General features: G+C 34.5%; 1 protein-coding gene across 9 annotated transcripts in view; it reads left to right on the top strand.

Annotated features, from left to right (window-relative positions):
• NCOA2 (nuclear receptor coactivator 2) overlaps positions 1-16,333 on the top strand; it is a 133,308-nt gene that overhangs the window by 9,530 nt on the left and 107,445 nt on the right. For 5 of the 9 annotated variants that reach the window (XM_034429952.3, XM_034429951.3, XM_034429950.3 and 2 more), the window contains exon 2: positions 2,295-2,371. The gene's annotated coding sequence lies outside the window, so the exon portion shown is untranslated. The remainder of the gene's footprint in view (positions 1-2,294; positions 2,372-16,333) is intronic. The other 4 variants (XM_087890666.1, XM_087890665.1, XM_034429945.2 and 1 more) reach the window with 1 other exon arrangement.

The following is a 16,333-nucleotide window of genomic DNA, read 5'->3' as shown; positions in this document are numbered from 1 at the left end:
GTTTACTTGATTGTTGGTCTGATGTTAATCTTGGAGTTAATCTATGCTGATCTAGATGCTGATTGCTGGTGGAGAGGTGCTTAGGTCTATTTGTTCCCTTTTTGGTTTGTTGATTGTCTCTTTTGCATATTCTATAGATATTGTTTATGTCTGTGTCTATCGATGGCTGATTTGTCAGAGTGCCAGGCTTCTAGAAATTCCCTAGCATTTTTGGATTTGGCTTGGTCTAGGACTTCCCAGATTCCCAATTGAAACTATGGTTAAGTCTGTCCATATGTTGTGAAATTAAAAAGCTTTCATCATATCTTCTGACTGCTAGTTGGTGTTCATGGATGTGTTCTGCCAGTCTTCTGCCTGTTTGTCCTACATAGTGATTGTTGCAATCGTTACACTGTATGTTGTAGATGACTCCTGATTTTTCTTCTGGAGCTCCTGGGTCTTTTGGTTTGCTTAGGATATTTTGAAAGGCTTTAATTAGCTTGTGCTACATTGATTCCATGTAGAATCAGCCAAGCTCAGAGAGCACAGAGGACCCCTCATTTCAATCCTGAACTACAAACATTCTCCTTCTCCTTCATTGAAACATTATAGTGCTGGATTGAATATAAAGGGTCAGAGGGGATTTATGTAAATATAAATTTATATAAATTTAAATATGTATAAATATATGTCCTAGGGTGGATTTGATTTAAATTGAGTTGATTTAAATCACAATTTAAATCATGATTTAAATCACTAGTAAAAAGGCTTGATTTAAATCAACTCGATTTAAATCATAATTTTTAAAGAGCAACTGTCATCTCTGCTACTCCTTTGACCCACTGTTGACTCACCGATAGTCCCAGTGTTGCAGAATATACAGCCTCATGCTGTATATTCTGCTGTATATATATTTCATGCTGAATAAACTAAATTATTTATGTATCTTAAATAGAAAACTATCTTATGATAGATTTTTACCCTATTATCGAATTAAAATAAATTCGATAAAAATAAAAAAAAATCCGATTTAAATAAAAAATAAATATTTAAATTTAAAAAATCCGATTGTTTTGATTTTTTTTAAAAAATCATTGATTTTTATCCACCCTGATATGTCCTAAGCAGTGGTATAAATCTTTTTAATAATATTTTAATATTATATTATTATATTTTAATTTTTTAATTATTATATTTTAATGTTTTAATTTTTATAAAATTTGCATTCCCTCGTCATACATGATTTCTTTTATATCCTAAAAAGCATTTTAAAGTATGTACATATACATATATAAATATATATATATTTCTATATATATTATATTCTATATTCTAATTCTATATTGAGAATAAATATTGACATGGGAGAAATGTGCACATTTGTTATATTTCTATCTCTGTTATTACCACTAACTTTCAAACAACAGAATAATCACTGAAAATGAAATGTCTGTGACTTTTGGAAAGGAATAAAATAAATAATTATAGAACAACATAGACTAGCTTATTTGCATGAAGTGAAAACAAAATATCTGTATCTGAAGAGTTACTAGAATTTGTTCTTTGTTATATATTTGTTTATTGTTTAAATCATCTCTATGTATTTCATGCAATAATAATTGGAATACTAAAAATTTTACTAAATGCTATGATTATAGGAACTTGCCTTTAATAGCTAGAAACTAGGTTCTTAGTTTTCTCCAATATTTAACTTTTTGATGTCAGAAATGTTTCTCTGGAAATGACTTGATTAAGTCTATTTTCTGAGTTGATTTTAAGCAGGTTAAATACGATAAACATGCTCAACTGCATCAATATTAGAGCAGAATGTAGCTAGTTGGATGCAAGTGATGCTTGTACATCATTCTTTCAAATGCTCCATTGAAGAGGCATTGCTGCTTGCAATATGGAATCCTGCATTGGGTTGGCTTTTCAAAGCTAAAATTTCTTTACATGTAAATGATTTCCACACAAAAAACATTGGAAAAAAAAGAATAATATCTTTTAGAAATGGTGACTTAAATGATAAAGAAAAGTGTAATTTTATAGGACTTTAGAGCAGGGGTCCCCAACCTCTGGACTGCAGTTTACTACAGGGCTATGGCCTACTTGCAATTGGACTGCGGAAGTGGCAGGCAGGTGCGTGTGCATCAGCCCACTGCTCTCACTGCCTAGTTCCCTGTCCCGCCCCCGCCAGCCGCCAAGCCACAAAGGTTGAGGACCGCTACTTTAGAGTGACAAAAAATTAATGTGGCAATATAAAATAAGCAATAGAATTTGGTATGAATGTTTATTATCTTTTTGTTTGTTTATAGCAGGCTTGAGATGTATCTGAAGATTGAAGTTTTCAAATATACAACCAATACTGATTTAACTGCCTCATTGAGTCTTGGTAAGTTATCTTGATTAAGTTATCATTATCAGGAATGAAGCATATGGGATGAAGTGTTGCACAAAAATAGTTCATGTTGTGTTTTCATTCTCATCTAGATTTTTTCTGTTGAAAAGAGGTTTCATATGTTCACATAATAAAAAGACTTATTAGCTAAGTCATATTGAAAAGCAGGCCTTGAAGCAGATTTCCTACCACATGTTTGGACTCTCCCACTTAGGAATCCTTTTGGTTCATGCCTGGAGTGCTTGGGATTGGCTACCTTTCCTCACCTTGTGGAGTCTGAGGTGGAGATATCCAGTCTTGCGACTCTAATGATGCAGTACCTGGCTCCATTATCCTTTTCTTACCACTCTTGCCAAAGAAAGTTCCTGTCAGTTGTTTTCTGTAGTGGAAGCTCTAAGAAGGAACGCTGAAACAGAATCCAAAGCAAAATATTACAATTATATTGTTTTGGTCTTAGCAGTAAAAAATTGCTGTTGCTTTCCAAAGCAGGTGTAAAAGCTAGTTCCTACACAGGCAATGAAAAATAACATGAAATCAAATCTGACCATTGCAAAAACAACAGACAGATGAAGACTAAACTGTTCACACAAGAGAATAGGTGGGTAGCCTATTTCATTGAGCTTGCTCTTGAAACATAGCAATCATTAGATATATTATATGATGGCTTTCAGACTTTTTTTTCAGTACAAATAACTTATCAGAAAGACTTACATCGTGTGAGCTTGGCTAATTGGTTCCAGTCCTGCCTGTTGGACTGGAAGTCTGACAACAGCATCAAGGTATGCTTTGTTGGCAGCTTTGTTTGAAGTGAGGCACTTTTTTAAAAGCTTACATTGGCTTCCTCAAAATTGTATTTTGAGTTTATGTAATGAGGCCTTATTCTGAAAGTTTTACAATTTCAGTTTCATTTCAGACTTTTTTTAAAAATTGTAAATCTTTAAAACTCTACAGGCAGACGACCATGAACTGCATAAAAAATGTATCACATTTTTTCAAAGATAATGCCCTTCTCTTGGGGTTATATCTGATGGATTAAGATTAAGATGGCTCAATCAGAAACAAAATATAGAAGAAACAATAAACAGTAACTATTTAAATATAAATATAGTCAGATCATTTTTGTTTACATTTATACAATTTCCCTTTATATAAATTTATGTGGTTTGAGAGAATGAGTTGGTTTAGTTAGAAATAGGTTACTGGCAGTGGTAAAATCCTTCCTCAGATCACCACTGGTTTGCTGCCCGCACCTGCACGCTCACGCCAAAAGCACGCTGTGCGTGCGCTGTGTGTGCGCTTAACACACGCTTCGCGCAGAAAAACAAACTTCACTAGGTAAGTAGAACAGTGAGATGGGAAACAGCTGTGCCACACAATTTAGCTTCTAGTGAAGCTAAACCACACGGCACAGCTGATCGTCGGAAACCCCGATGAACCAGTAGCTTTTTTTTACTACCGGTTCACCTGAACCGGTAGTTTTTATCACTACTGGTTCACCTGAACCGGAGCGAACCGGTAGCATTTCAACCCTGGTTACTGCCTATCTAACTAGAGGCCAATGTCTACCACCAGCATGCCTGGTATAGAATTTACCATCACTTCCAAACTATTCGTTTTCCCAGCTCCACTTAAAAATAAGGTAAGATTCATCAGGCTTATGATTGAATAAAAAACTTCAGAGGAGGAGTAGCATAGGCATTCAGGTATTGTTTATCCTTTTCACAATTACTATAACACATTTTTAGGTTGCTGTGTTAGGATTTTGCACAGTGTTTCCCACTAGCTTTCTGATCCCATCAGTGATTTCCCCCCCCTTAGGTTGCTTCCCTAGCTTAGTCTTTTTTCTTCTTCTAATGGATTCTATTGCTACTCAGTCTTTATATTTGAATCATCATCATCTTTCCATCAAATGTAAACATGATTAGCTATATATATAAAACATAGTATAAAGCACAGGTCGCCTGAGTCTTATGTTTTGCCTGTTTTCCATTATTTTTGAATCTGAAAGTAGTATTAAAAGCAGTGTGTTAAAAATCAGATTTTCTGATTTTTAAAGTATTCCATTAAAAGAAAGATCAAACTCTTGAACCACCTAAAGTAGATATTTAAAGCCTACACTTTTTTTGCACATCAGTCTTAGGATTTTTAGAAAATGATCTTTAATTTTATGAATAACAGTGTTTTTCAAGTATGTGTTTTGATATACAGGATTCTGATTGTTACTGCTTAGTTTCTACTGTATGGTATTATATTACCTGGAAGAGCAGGTGATATCAAAAACTGGCAATCATCTCTACCATCTGCAAATGACTAGATGAAGGCAGTTTTGTCTCCAGTGTCTGAATGAAGATAGTGAAAAAGTTACCCAAGTGACTGCTTGACAGTAACTGGTGCTAATTAAATACAGAGTCAGATAATGACACTAATTCCTGGATGAAAGCCAGATTTCTTTTGGCTTTCAGAAAAGTTAATTTTCTAGCTCTGTTTATCTGTCAGCTTTGTGTGATATTGCAGCTGAGTTAGAATTCATAGTGAAAACAATGTGTATCTTCATTATGAAATTAGTTAATTTAATATTTATGCATTTAACAATGTATTGAGCAAAGAGTTGTTCATATTTTTTAATAATGATGTATCATTGTGCTCCAGTCCATCCTTATATTTCTTCTACACAGCTTGTTAATAGTTTGATTAGAAATCATCAGTTGAGATTATGCTATGTTGATATACAAAAGTATTTTATATGGTCTGAAATGCTTATGGGTATTGTATATTGTTTAATGTTTGAGAATCAGTACTTTCTATTATTTCTGTGCAACTGTAATCCCAAAATTAAATCTCCAGGTTTATGGTTTGCACTACTGATACAATTTACTTCAGAATTCTTTCCACCTTTAATATAATGTATAAACTACAATTCAATTGAAAAACAAACTGAAATCATTTAGGGGGAAAACATAACAATAAAAAAACAGAATAATATGGCTGCATAAATGTTCATACCCTCTTATAAGTAGGGATATGGCTGTGTTCAGATATAACCAGTCATATTAAATTTGATGCTAAATAGTTAGTACATACCTGCCATCAATTAAAGTGACTCTAATTAAGCCCAGATGAATTTCAGCTGTTCCAGAAGGGTGTTTTTTTGTTGTTGTTGTTTTTTTTGCATTTACTCAGTTGCCTCTTACAGCAAAGTCCATTGTCTGTAAAGAGCTTACAAAACATCAAAGGAATCTCCTTGTAAGATACCAGTCAGGAGAAGGGTACAAAAAATGCTCCAAGGCATTGGATATACCTTGGAACCCAGTCATCAATAAGTGGAGAAAATATGGCACAACAGTGATACTATCAAGAACTGGATATGCCTTCAAAATTGATTTTAAAAAAACCAAGAAGAAAACTGGTCCAAGAGGCCTACAGCAACCTAAAGGAGTACTGGTTGTGTATTACATGTGACAACAATCTCCCTTATCCTTCATATTTCTGGGACAATGGGGTGTCACTACGGAAGCCTTTTCTAACAAAGAAAACACCCAAGTCCAGCTATATTTTGCAAACACATCTAGTCTGACAGTAGTGGGTTCCACTTACCTTCGCTACCGGTTTAGAACCATGAGCACGCGAGCTTCACTCTGCATGGGCAGAGCATCCGTGAAGAAGTCCGGGCGGGTGGGCAGAGCCTCCTGCCACTGCCACTACCGGTTTCCCGAACCAGGGTGAACCGTAGAAACACACCACTGAACTCTGACAAAAGCATGTGGGAAAATGTATGACAGTCTGATGAGACCAAGGTTGCACTTTTTCACCATAATTCCAAAAAGTATGTTTGGTGTATAAACAGGATTGTGCATTTCCAAAAGTACACCATATCCACAGTAAAGCATGGTGCTGGCAGCATTATGCTTTGCAGCAGCTTTTCTTCAGCTAGAGAAAGCTTAACTTTTAGTCAAGATGGAGGGAATTATGAACAATCCAAATATCAATCAATTTTGGCACAAAACTTGCTAAAATGTTGAAGATGAAGAGGAATTTCAACATGACAACAGCTCAAAGCATATCTCCAAAAAAAACCCCAAAATAATGTGCTCCCCAGAAGATGATCAAAGTTTTGGAATGGCCTAGCTACAGCCCAGACTTGAATCCAAATGAAAATCTGGGGTGAGCTGAAGAGGATTGTGCACAAGAGATGGCCCTTCAATGTAACAGTTTTGAAGTGCTTTTGGAAGGAAACTGCCATACTGATAGGCTCCTACCCCAAAAGACTGTTATAAAATCAACACGTGCTTCAAGAAATTATTACCGTATTTTTCGGTGTATAAGATACATTTCCCCTCCCCCAAAAGTGGGTGGAAATGTCTGTGTGTTTTATACAGCAAATGTTGCCGAAGCCCTGCCCCCCACCGGCCCCCACCCTTCAGCCTTTGCTTCCCAGCAATTTGCCTCCTTGCAGCAAACAGCCTGGTCAGCTCCAGCACAGCCTGATTTAGCAAGAGCAGCTGATTGGTGGTTGGATCTGCCTCCCAGAATACAGCCTATCAGCTGTTCCAGGCTGCAGAGATCACCACTGCCCTTCGCCACCATTGCAGTCCATCGCCGCTGCTGCCTATTGCCACTGCCGTGCTCCCCACCTGTGAGACTTGCTAAGATGTTCCCAAACTCATCACCAATCTGTTGGAAATGCAAGAAATCATATAGGACATATTATCATATATGGTGGACTTCTGTGACAGCAAAAAAGTATTGGACCAAAATTAAAAAGTGGCTTGAAGAAATAACAGAACAACATATAGACTGGAAATCGGAACTATTTTTATTGGATATACCCACAAGAAACTATAATAAAGAAATAGAATATCTAATTCTACATATTATAACTGCAGCTAGGATAACCTATGCATAAAATTGGAAAAATAATGTCATACCAAAAGACAAAGAGGTGATAAGGAAAATTTTGGACTGGGCAGAGATGGACAAAATTGACGAAAGAAATAAAAGGAAAAAATAAAACAGAATATTACTTAATATGGGGGAAATGGTACAAATGGTTAGAGAACAGGAATAACAAACAAGAAAATATATAATAGAGATGATCTAGAAATCAGGAAGCATTAATAAAAGTAACATAGTTATAATAGTTTGTATAATAAGTAATGAATAGTATTTAAAATATATAAGAAATAAGGGAACCACAAAAATAAGTATGTGAACATGGGGCGGGGGGCATAAACTGTGGATATATACCAATATGGAACTGTTGTAAAATGGAAATTTTTGTTTTGTTTTTTTTAAAGAAAAAATAATTAATAAATAAATAAAGTTTGATTTTTAAGTTTAATAAATATTTTGGATAGAGCCACTGTATTTCATCTCAATAAGTTTCACAAACTTGCCAAGAAACAAGCCAGTGCATCTGTAAAAAGCAAGGTCTTGCCGCCCAAATGTTTGTTTGTTTTTAATTTGTTTCAAATTGCTAATTCATACTTTTGCACTCAGTAATAATGGATCAACCTTCATGTTGTGGCCATAATGTGCCTAAAATTCTAAATTGATTCAGGAAGAAAGAGCTTTTCTGAATTGGGAAACAGATGATACACCCACCTATCTATCAATCTGTTGTATTTCTTGCAAGCAGATGATTTAAAATTGAAAAAAAGTAATAAAAAAAACTTTCTCCCTCCTATAAACTTTATTCAGTTAATCAGGATTTTACTGTTTAGACCAGTGGTTCTCAACCTGTGGGTCGCAACCCCTTTGGGGGGTCGAACAACCCTTTCACAGGGGTCGCCTAAGACCATTGGAAAACACATTTTCAATGGTTTTAAGAATAATTTTATGGTTGAGGGTCACCATAACATGAGGAACTGTATTAAAGGGTTGCAGCATTAAGAAGGTTGAGAACCACTGGTTTAGACGGTCAAACTGCAAGTGTAATTAATAACCTGATTCTTTTACTAAAGAAAATCCAAATCTGTATCTACCCTGAAAGATGTTGAATCAGGCTTAAATGAGAATTTATGTGGCTTGTAAGCCCACTACCTTTAAAAAAAAATACTGGAAAGTTTAAGAATATGGTAATCTATAACAATGGGTGGTTTAATAACATGGTATTCAAAAACTTCCTCTAGAAATTACACTCTTCAAATGCATTTCAAATACATTTCAAATATTGGCATCACTCCATTTATAGGTTATAGTACTTAAGTTGATACATTTGTCCCCAGTAAAAGAATATCTACTTATATAATATGTAAGAATTTTTAATAAGAATATAAAAAGTATGTTCAGAAGTGAAATTAGACCACTTCTGAAAGCTGGGCAGCAGTTGTTTTGTCTTCTTAGTCTTTTAGATAAATAACAAGTCAACTGGGATGAAAATGGAAGAATGAAACATTTAGTGTGTCCTTGGTTCATATCATTATCTAAAATAGTATCTCTTCTCTGAGGCAACTCAGAAATGAAGAGATATTTGTGTTTCTGCTGAAAAGTATTGGCATATTGTTCTCAAATATTCAATAATATAAATTCAAGATAATTTATATTTTAAATACATGTTCATTTGTTATTTTAAGCTTAATAAATATGACCTAGAAGATACAAAGAATAATATGATTTCAAAAAAGAAAATGAGTTAACTTTCTCAGTACATTCTTTTTTTATATAAAAAAAAGTTTTTATTTTTTATAAACAAACAAACAATACATAATCATTCACTGTATCTCTAAATACATCTTTTGTGTCTTCTTCTTGCTCCACCAATATTTATCATGTCATATTATCATTTCATTTATTATAACATTTCCCCCACATTTCTTACTTCTCTATTAATACACTTATCTATCTTTTTATTTTATTAAAAATTTTACAATAATTTCATCCCCACACAACCTTCAACCCCCCCTCCCCACCCCCCACCCCGACTTCCGAGAGCAAAAGCAGGGTATAACATTTAACAAACCTAAGCTAAAATATAACTTACTACAAGATTCAAAACTCCCTCATATTCTTTTAACTCCCCTTTTAAAAGTTATTCATCAACTTTCCTTTTATATTCTCTTATCACATTTCACATTTATTACTAAAATCCTTTCCATACCTTCTTTTTCAGCATTACTCCCTAGTAAAATTCTAAATTAAACATTTATCCTCTTTGGTCATTCATAAACCACTTGCCAATTTCTGATTGTAATAAAACATTCTTCAGAATATAACCTCAGAGATACTGTTAATCCACTGGGTTAAGTTATTTCTAAATCTTAAATTCATTCTTCAAAATATAAGTTTCAAAACTTTCAGGAAACTATCCATTAAATTTTAAATTAACCATTTTGATACCTCAATAACTCCATTTTTAGTTAAACATTTTTATTTCAATAAAACATTCTTCAAAATATAACCCTTAAAAGGCTATCCCTTAAATTATATCCAAAGCTAAATATAATAAAACACTTCCTTTATATCATTGTCTTGAAAAATACTAATTTCAGTAAACTTTTCAGATTTATTATAAAGATCCTCCCCAAAAGAAATGAATCTTCCATTCTTCCTTTCTTTCTATATTTTTCCAGTCCTTCTTCTTCAATAATACTTTCTTCTTCAGCATTGCTCCTCCCCCTGCTTTTATTTTTGGGAATTTTTCTCTTCTCCATGTTTTCCTGGCTTTTTTACAAACTTTGTTCTTTCTTTCTTTCTTCTCCAGTCTCACTCTTCCGCCACAATCCTGTTCTCCTCGCAAAGTAATTTTTCTCAGTAAAAACACCTCTTTAACTGCAATTGAGAATCCATCCCTGCAACCAAGTTGTAAAGTTCCACTTCGAATCTTCCTTTTTGTATAAAAAATCCCAACAGCTCCTGACAATTCTCCATTTGCCTGTATCAAAACCTCTGGAGGAATATCTCTCAATATTTCCTGATTACACTCCTTCAAGCCTCTCTGCTCCTCCCTCTCAGTTTGAAGAACCTCTATTTCATTTTCCAAAGGCACAGTAAACTGAGTTTTTTCTTCTGCCTCCTCTTCACTTATATCTTTGTTTGGGATCTGAGTAAAATCCTTCTTAAGAGACCCTTCAATTCTTTCCACGAACGCAGAGGCAAATGATTCCAAAACTTCTTCTAAAAGATCCACAGTCAGCATTTGTGAGCCTTCATCACTTTCAAAAAAGCCAGCCATTTTTTTTCTTAGATATAATTATTAAATCCTTCTCCTTTTAAAATAAAGTCCTCTTCTTTTAAACAGGGTCTTTCAACACCACATAATGCTTTGTATCTAAGTTTCACTTCTCCATGCCCCGTTAGAGTCACACGCCATCTTACTTTCCCTTTCTACATAGAGCTTCAGAGGGAAGTGATAGATTTTGGAGTTAAAGTTTAATACTTGCAATTTTTGTTTCTCCTGTATTTGCTCTGCCAGCTTTCAAGTCCAAAATTTTTTTTCCTTAAAATTAAGTTGCTGATGCTGGTGTGGTCGCGATGCCTCGTTCTGCATAAAGCAGACTTGTCCCGGATCCGGAGCACTGAAGAGCTTTCAGGGAGCTCTCACCCTGCAAACCCCAGGTTTAAAAAGAAAAACCTGGGGGTCTAGGGGAGCTCTACCCAAAGCCCTCTGCTCTTCTCTCCCCCTTTAGTACATTCTTCAATTGATACTGATACTAATGTTTTTCAAACTCCTTTTGCACATTTTACATACCCATTTAGTTTTAAAAGTAATATTTTAAAAGATATTTTACATTGAGCTATCCTTCATCAATTCATTTAGTCATGTCTCTGATACTTGTGGCTACATAAGCAAAAACTGTTTTTTGAAACTCTCCTTCTCATCTTGTTCACTGCATTAGAGATGTCAGGGGTTGATTGTAGACCTGTCAGGACTGTCAAATGTAGTAATTTAATTACTAACTGCAAACAATAGTGGCAAGGCTGATTGCTGAGAACTACTTTCCATAAGTCTTAGCATCTTTCCTTCAAAAACAGCGGCTATCTAAGTAACTTGTGAAGGTTATCAGTGCAAGATGTGCAAAATATTTTTTCTCTTAAATAGAAAATAAGTTTGAACTAGTTTCCAGAGGGAACTAATTTGGCATACAGTACTGGCTAAAGGCATCAGGCTAGAAGCCGGAAGACCAAGAGTTCTAGCCCAACCTTAATTTGAAATAAGATGAGTGACTTTGGGCTAATCACTCTCTCTTAGACCTAGGAGGAAGTTAATGGCAAATTACTACTGAAAATAATGCTAAGAAAATTCAGTTTTGAGTAATGTAGTTAAAAAAATTAGGATAATTAATACTCTAATATATTAGTACTGATAAATGTTTTAATAGCAAAATTACTTTAAAATTATGTTATGTGATACTTCTTTATCAGAGTGTGTGAGAACATAGGACGGTTTGTTGGCTTCCAGTGTCCTAAATTAATCTACCTAAGTCCCAACCAAATGTCAGTGAACGAAGTTGCAGTTTCAAATGTCCAGAATATTAATTTATATCCAGCGGATGATCAAAATAAAGCTGAAACCTGTTGTTTTAAATACTTATTTTAAAGGTGGTTTTTTGTTTTTGTTTTTTTGCTTTTTAAAACTTTTGGGTTATACGTTTTAAATCTTGTTTTATTATGTATTGCAGATTTTCTAATAATGATAAAACAGTTTACTAACAAATGATAATTTCATCGATGACAAACTGTAATAGTTAAACTTAATTTTAACTATTTTAGATTCAAAGCATATTTTTGTAAAGTATTCTTTAAATAACTTTTAGGATTCAATAAAAGTCATCTAAAATATCTGTTTAAAATTGCCAATAAAAAGAATAACAGTTACCTAGTTGCATAATTACTTAGTGAATTCATTACAATACATTTGATAATAGCTTATTATTCAATGAGAATGGATAAATACTGTCATGTTTCCTAAGAATGATAATTTAAATACTTAAATATTTCATTTTCATTTCAATCTAACAATACTATTATTGTTTGATCCTGTTTTTGACACATCTGCACAAATTTTTTTACAAACATTCAGTTGATTTCTCTGTTTATAACTCTTATAAAACAACACAATATGCTTTCATAGAATTCCACTGAACTCATGAGGTTTTAACCAAGAACAATATTCAGTATAACTTTCATCTGTAAAACAGACTTGGCTATGTTTGACAGTACTGCTGTTGTCTTGAAAATATTTAAACTAATTGTAAACTTGAAGCAATGTATATCTGCGTTGTATGCCCAGTGGATATATGAAGTTCCAGACTGTTAAATTAGGCATTCTGGTGCACTCCAAATGTTTTGGATTTCAGATATCATCAGATTCAGATAGCATGAGTAATAACAAGTGACAGTAGAAATTGTAGCCCAATATATCTAAAGACACCAGGTTGTCATTTTCTAGGGTAATAACGTTGTTATCCAAAAATATTCGATATTTGCATTTTTGTGTGCTTTAATAAATGTTGACTCACTGATCAATCAGTCCTGGTTTCCAGATCAATTAAATGTATTTATTCAGTAAAATGTTTTAGTCTTGTTATTTCCACTATGCCTATTCAAACACAAATTGCAATCTGTTTATTTCCCAAAAGAGAGCAAACACTATCCCCATTAAACAAAAACAAAAATGCACCACAGCACATTTTTGAATTTCATATAGCCTGTAATTCCTGTGGGGATATGTTGAGGAACTAGTTTAAATATACAGTAGTAATTGTTTAATAAAGTTCATCAATTCCCTTAACATAGGTTCAATTCATAACCTTTGAATTATATTGCTTGTAGCTTTCAAAACTGGAATTATTTCATTTGTTTATATTAATCATTAATCAAATTTTGCAGCTCTTTAAGGGCTCTTTACATTAGTTTAAAAGCAAAAGCTAGTCTCGCCAATTAGATTCTTAAGCCAATTAGAAGATTCATTTTGCACTCTACTCTAAGCAGTTTTATAGTTTCTTTAACTTCAGTATTTAATGCTTCAAATTACATTTAAGTAATTCATTTTAAGCTGGTGTTAGAGTTATCAGGCTTGTATAGTCTAATATCTCTCCTTCCAGAAGGAATACTCAACCAGATTTTATGAAAATAAAATTTAAAAAAGCTTTCATATGTAGAGTGCACACATGAATAGAATTCTTTATTGGCCAAGTGTGATTGGACAAACAAGGAATTTGTCTTGGTGCATACACTCTCGATGTACATAAAAGAAAAGATACATTCGTCAAGAATCATAAGGTACAACACTTAATGATAGTCATAGGGAACAAATTTAGACAGCTTTGTGTTATTGAAACTCAGGCTGATGGGTGATATTGGGAGACTATTCATAAAGAATCAATCACTGTAGCCATGGTAGCCAAAACTATGGTTATGTTTAGTTTAGTGACAGCAGATTTTCAGACTAACATATTTTTATTAAAAAGTATATATTTTTGTGAGTTACAGCTCACTTCATCAGATGCAGTGAAGCTTTTACAGTGATGTAGGATTTAAATTCGGATGGGTGGGAGGAGGAAAAGACAAAAGGCATAGTTATGTATTTCAAATTTCCAGGACATTCCATTACAGACCTCTGAGCATCCATCTTGAAAAAAAACACGTTTATAGCACAATAGAGCGAGAGAGTATTGAACTCACATATATCTCAGGAGGCCTGAAAAAATAAAAATAGATTTTAACATAGTGAAATTGTTAATTGATAAGGCAGTTACAATCTGTTTCACAGGTAATCTACATTTTTTATCCAACTTGTCTTCTCTCGATGCCTCCTTTTCCCCTTATTCCTCCCAATTTAAATCTTATATCAGTGCAGCCACTCCCATCACATCTGATGAACTGTAGTGCACAAAAGCTTATTGCTTTTTGATAAAATGTGTTAGTCTTTCAATTCCCTGTTCATAAACATGTAAGTATTTTATTGCACTATGCAAAATAGTCAAACTGATTATTAAACATCGAACTGATGAAAAACATGATTAAAGCTGCCTGAAAATATGAAACAAGCTTAGTCTTATTTGAACACTAGCATAATTCAGCAAAATAAGGTATTGAACAGAATTCTGTATTAATAGAGATGCTGCATTAATTGGTAAAGAATGAATGTTTGTTTAATTCACCAAAGGTGGAGTATATGTTTGCAAAGGATATGGTCATTTCTCCCCTTACCCAGACAATACCATCAGGGTATATTATAAAATAACAAATCCAAAGCTATATCCTTTAGTTTTTCCTCTTATTGCATTGTTAATTCATACTGGATGAGAATTCTAGAAGTTGTGATGTAACGTCACACTGGAATAGTGTCACTATCCATAAAAAATTGTGAACTGCTTGGTATCATGTATTGCATTCAGATATCATTTGTTATGGCTTTATATATTTATATATTTCATGAGTCCAGTACTCAAGAGGAATGAACTCCTATTAGAATAAACTATTATGTACTGTAACTGTGGTGGATAGGTCTTTGTAGAATGAGAATAACAAGGTAGAGAATTAAGTGTCAAAACCTTCCTATTTACCTTAATTTATTTGCTTGAATATATCCAAGTAGAATATTGAATAGAAAAGAGGAATTCTGTGATGTCTCTTTTTTTTTGTTTGTTCCTTCAGTGAAGGGGCAGTAGGTGTTGTTCCTATTGACTCTAATAGTTTCTCAATAGCCTTAGTAATACTATACAAAATATTTATATTTAGAAATGAATATCTTGTATTTATGCTATATTTTTCATATAGAAGAAAAGCATTGTGTGCAAGCATTTTAAGTTATAGCTTATTTTCTAATCTGAAGTTTGAAATAAGGCGCAGTGACTTTCCTCACAGAACAATAACATTGTAATTTATTCAGCTGTTCTTTGATAAAATACATAATTCAGTGAGGTTTTTATTGTGCTTTTTTTATTAACATAAAAATAGACACCCATAAAAAGAAGAATGGAAAAGGATAAAAAGTGAACATTACCTTGTTTTCCCCAAAATAAGACATTTCCTGATAATAAGCCCAATCGGACTTTTGAGCGCATGGCAATAAGGCCAAGCACTTATTTGAGGGTTCAAAAAAATATAAGACCGGATCTTATTTTCAGGGAAGCATGGTACATAGGTTAATTTTTATCCTTCATGAGCATTCTTACATTGAAAAGAAAAGCAAAACTTTAAAACAGATATATTTAAAGCAGCGGTCACCAACCGGTGGTCCGTAGACCACTGGTGGTCCGCAGAAAAATTTGCATTTTTTAATATTACACTAAATCAGGGGTCCTCAAACTATGGCCCCTGGGCCGGATATGTGCAATGAACGTTTGTGTTGCTGCAGAGCGTCTCCCCCTTGGGGGTCATTTTCTGTGGGTTGAAGGGGGGCTGAAATTCTGACTTGGAGTCAGATTCAGCCTCCTGGTACGGGGCTTTGGGAGAAGGCTGGAGGGAAGTGCCGCTGGTGGCAAAGAGCCAGAAGGCCTTGTTCCAGTGGGACTGTATCATGGCCTGGAACTGGCTGACCATCTCAGCCTGCTGAGCCTCCAGGCGCTGGTACCTGGCCTTGCACTACTGCAGGTCTTCCCCCTGCTTGGAAAGCCTATGCTTGTAGTCTCAGTGAGGTGCTTCTGCTGACCCTCCTTCTCGGTCAGATCCAATTTGAACTGAGCCAGCTGTTTTGCCAACTCTCTCGTGATGGCTGTTTAGCTACAACAACTGCTTCCTGTTGGGGCCCTAAGGAGCCTGGGCAGGGAGGCGAGGAGTGGCTGGCAGGGGAGGGGTGAGTAGAGGCCGGCGAGGCGCCCATTGATGTGAGTGACATTGAGTTGGCCACGCCCACCCAATCACATGACCACCTACCCACGCCCACCCAGCCGGTCATTAGGCAGATCATATTAGTGGTCTGTGGGATTTAAAATTATGAATTTAATGGTCCCTGAGGTCCGAAAGGTTGGGGACCCCTGCTTTAAAGCATGTCCACTTCCATTCTTCAGTATT

Source organism: Pantherophis guttatus, chromosome 3, assembly GCF_059756535.1.
Source record: "Pantherophis guttatus breed Tessera chromosome 3, ASM5975653v1, whole genome shotgun sequence".
Lineage (NCBI taxonomy): Eukaryota > Metazoa > Chordata > Lepidosauria > Squamata > Colubridae > Pantherophis > Pantherophis guttatus.
This window is presented reverse-complemented; position numbering and strand designations above follow the sequence as displayed.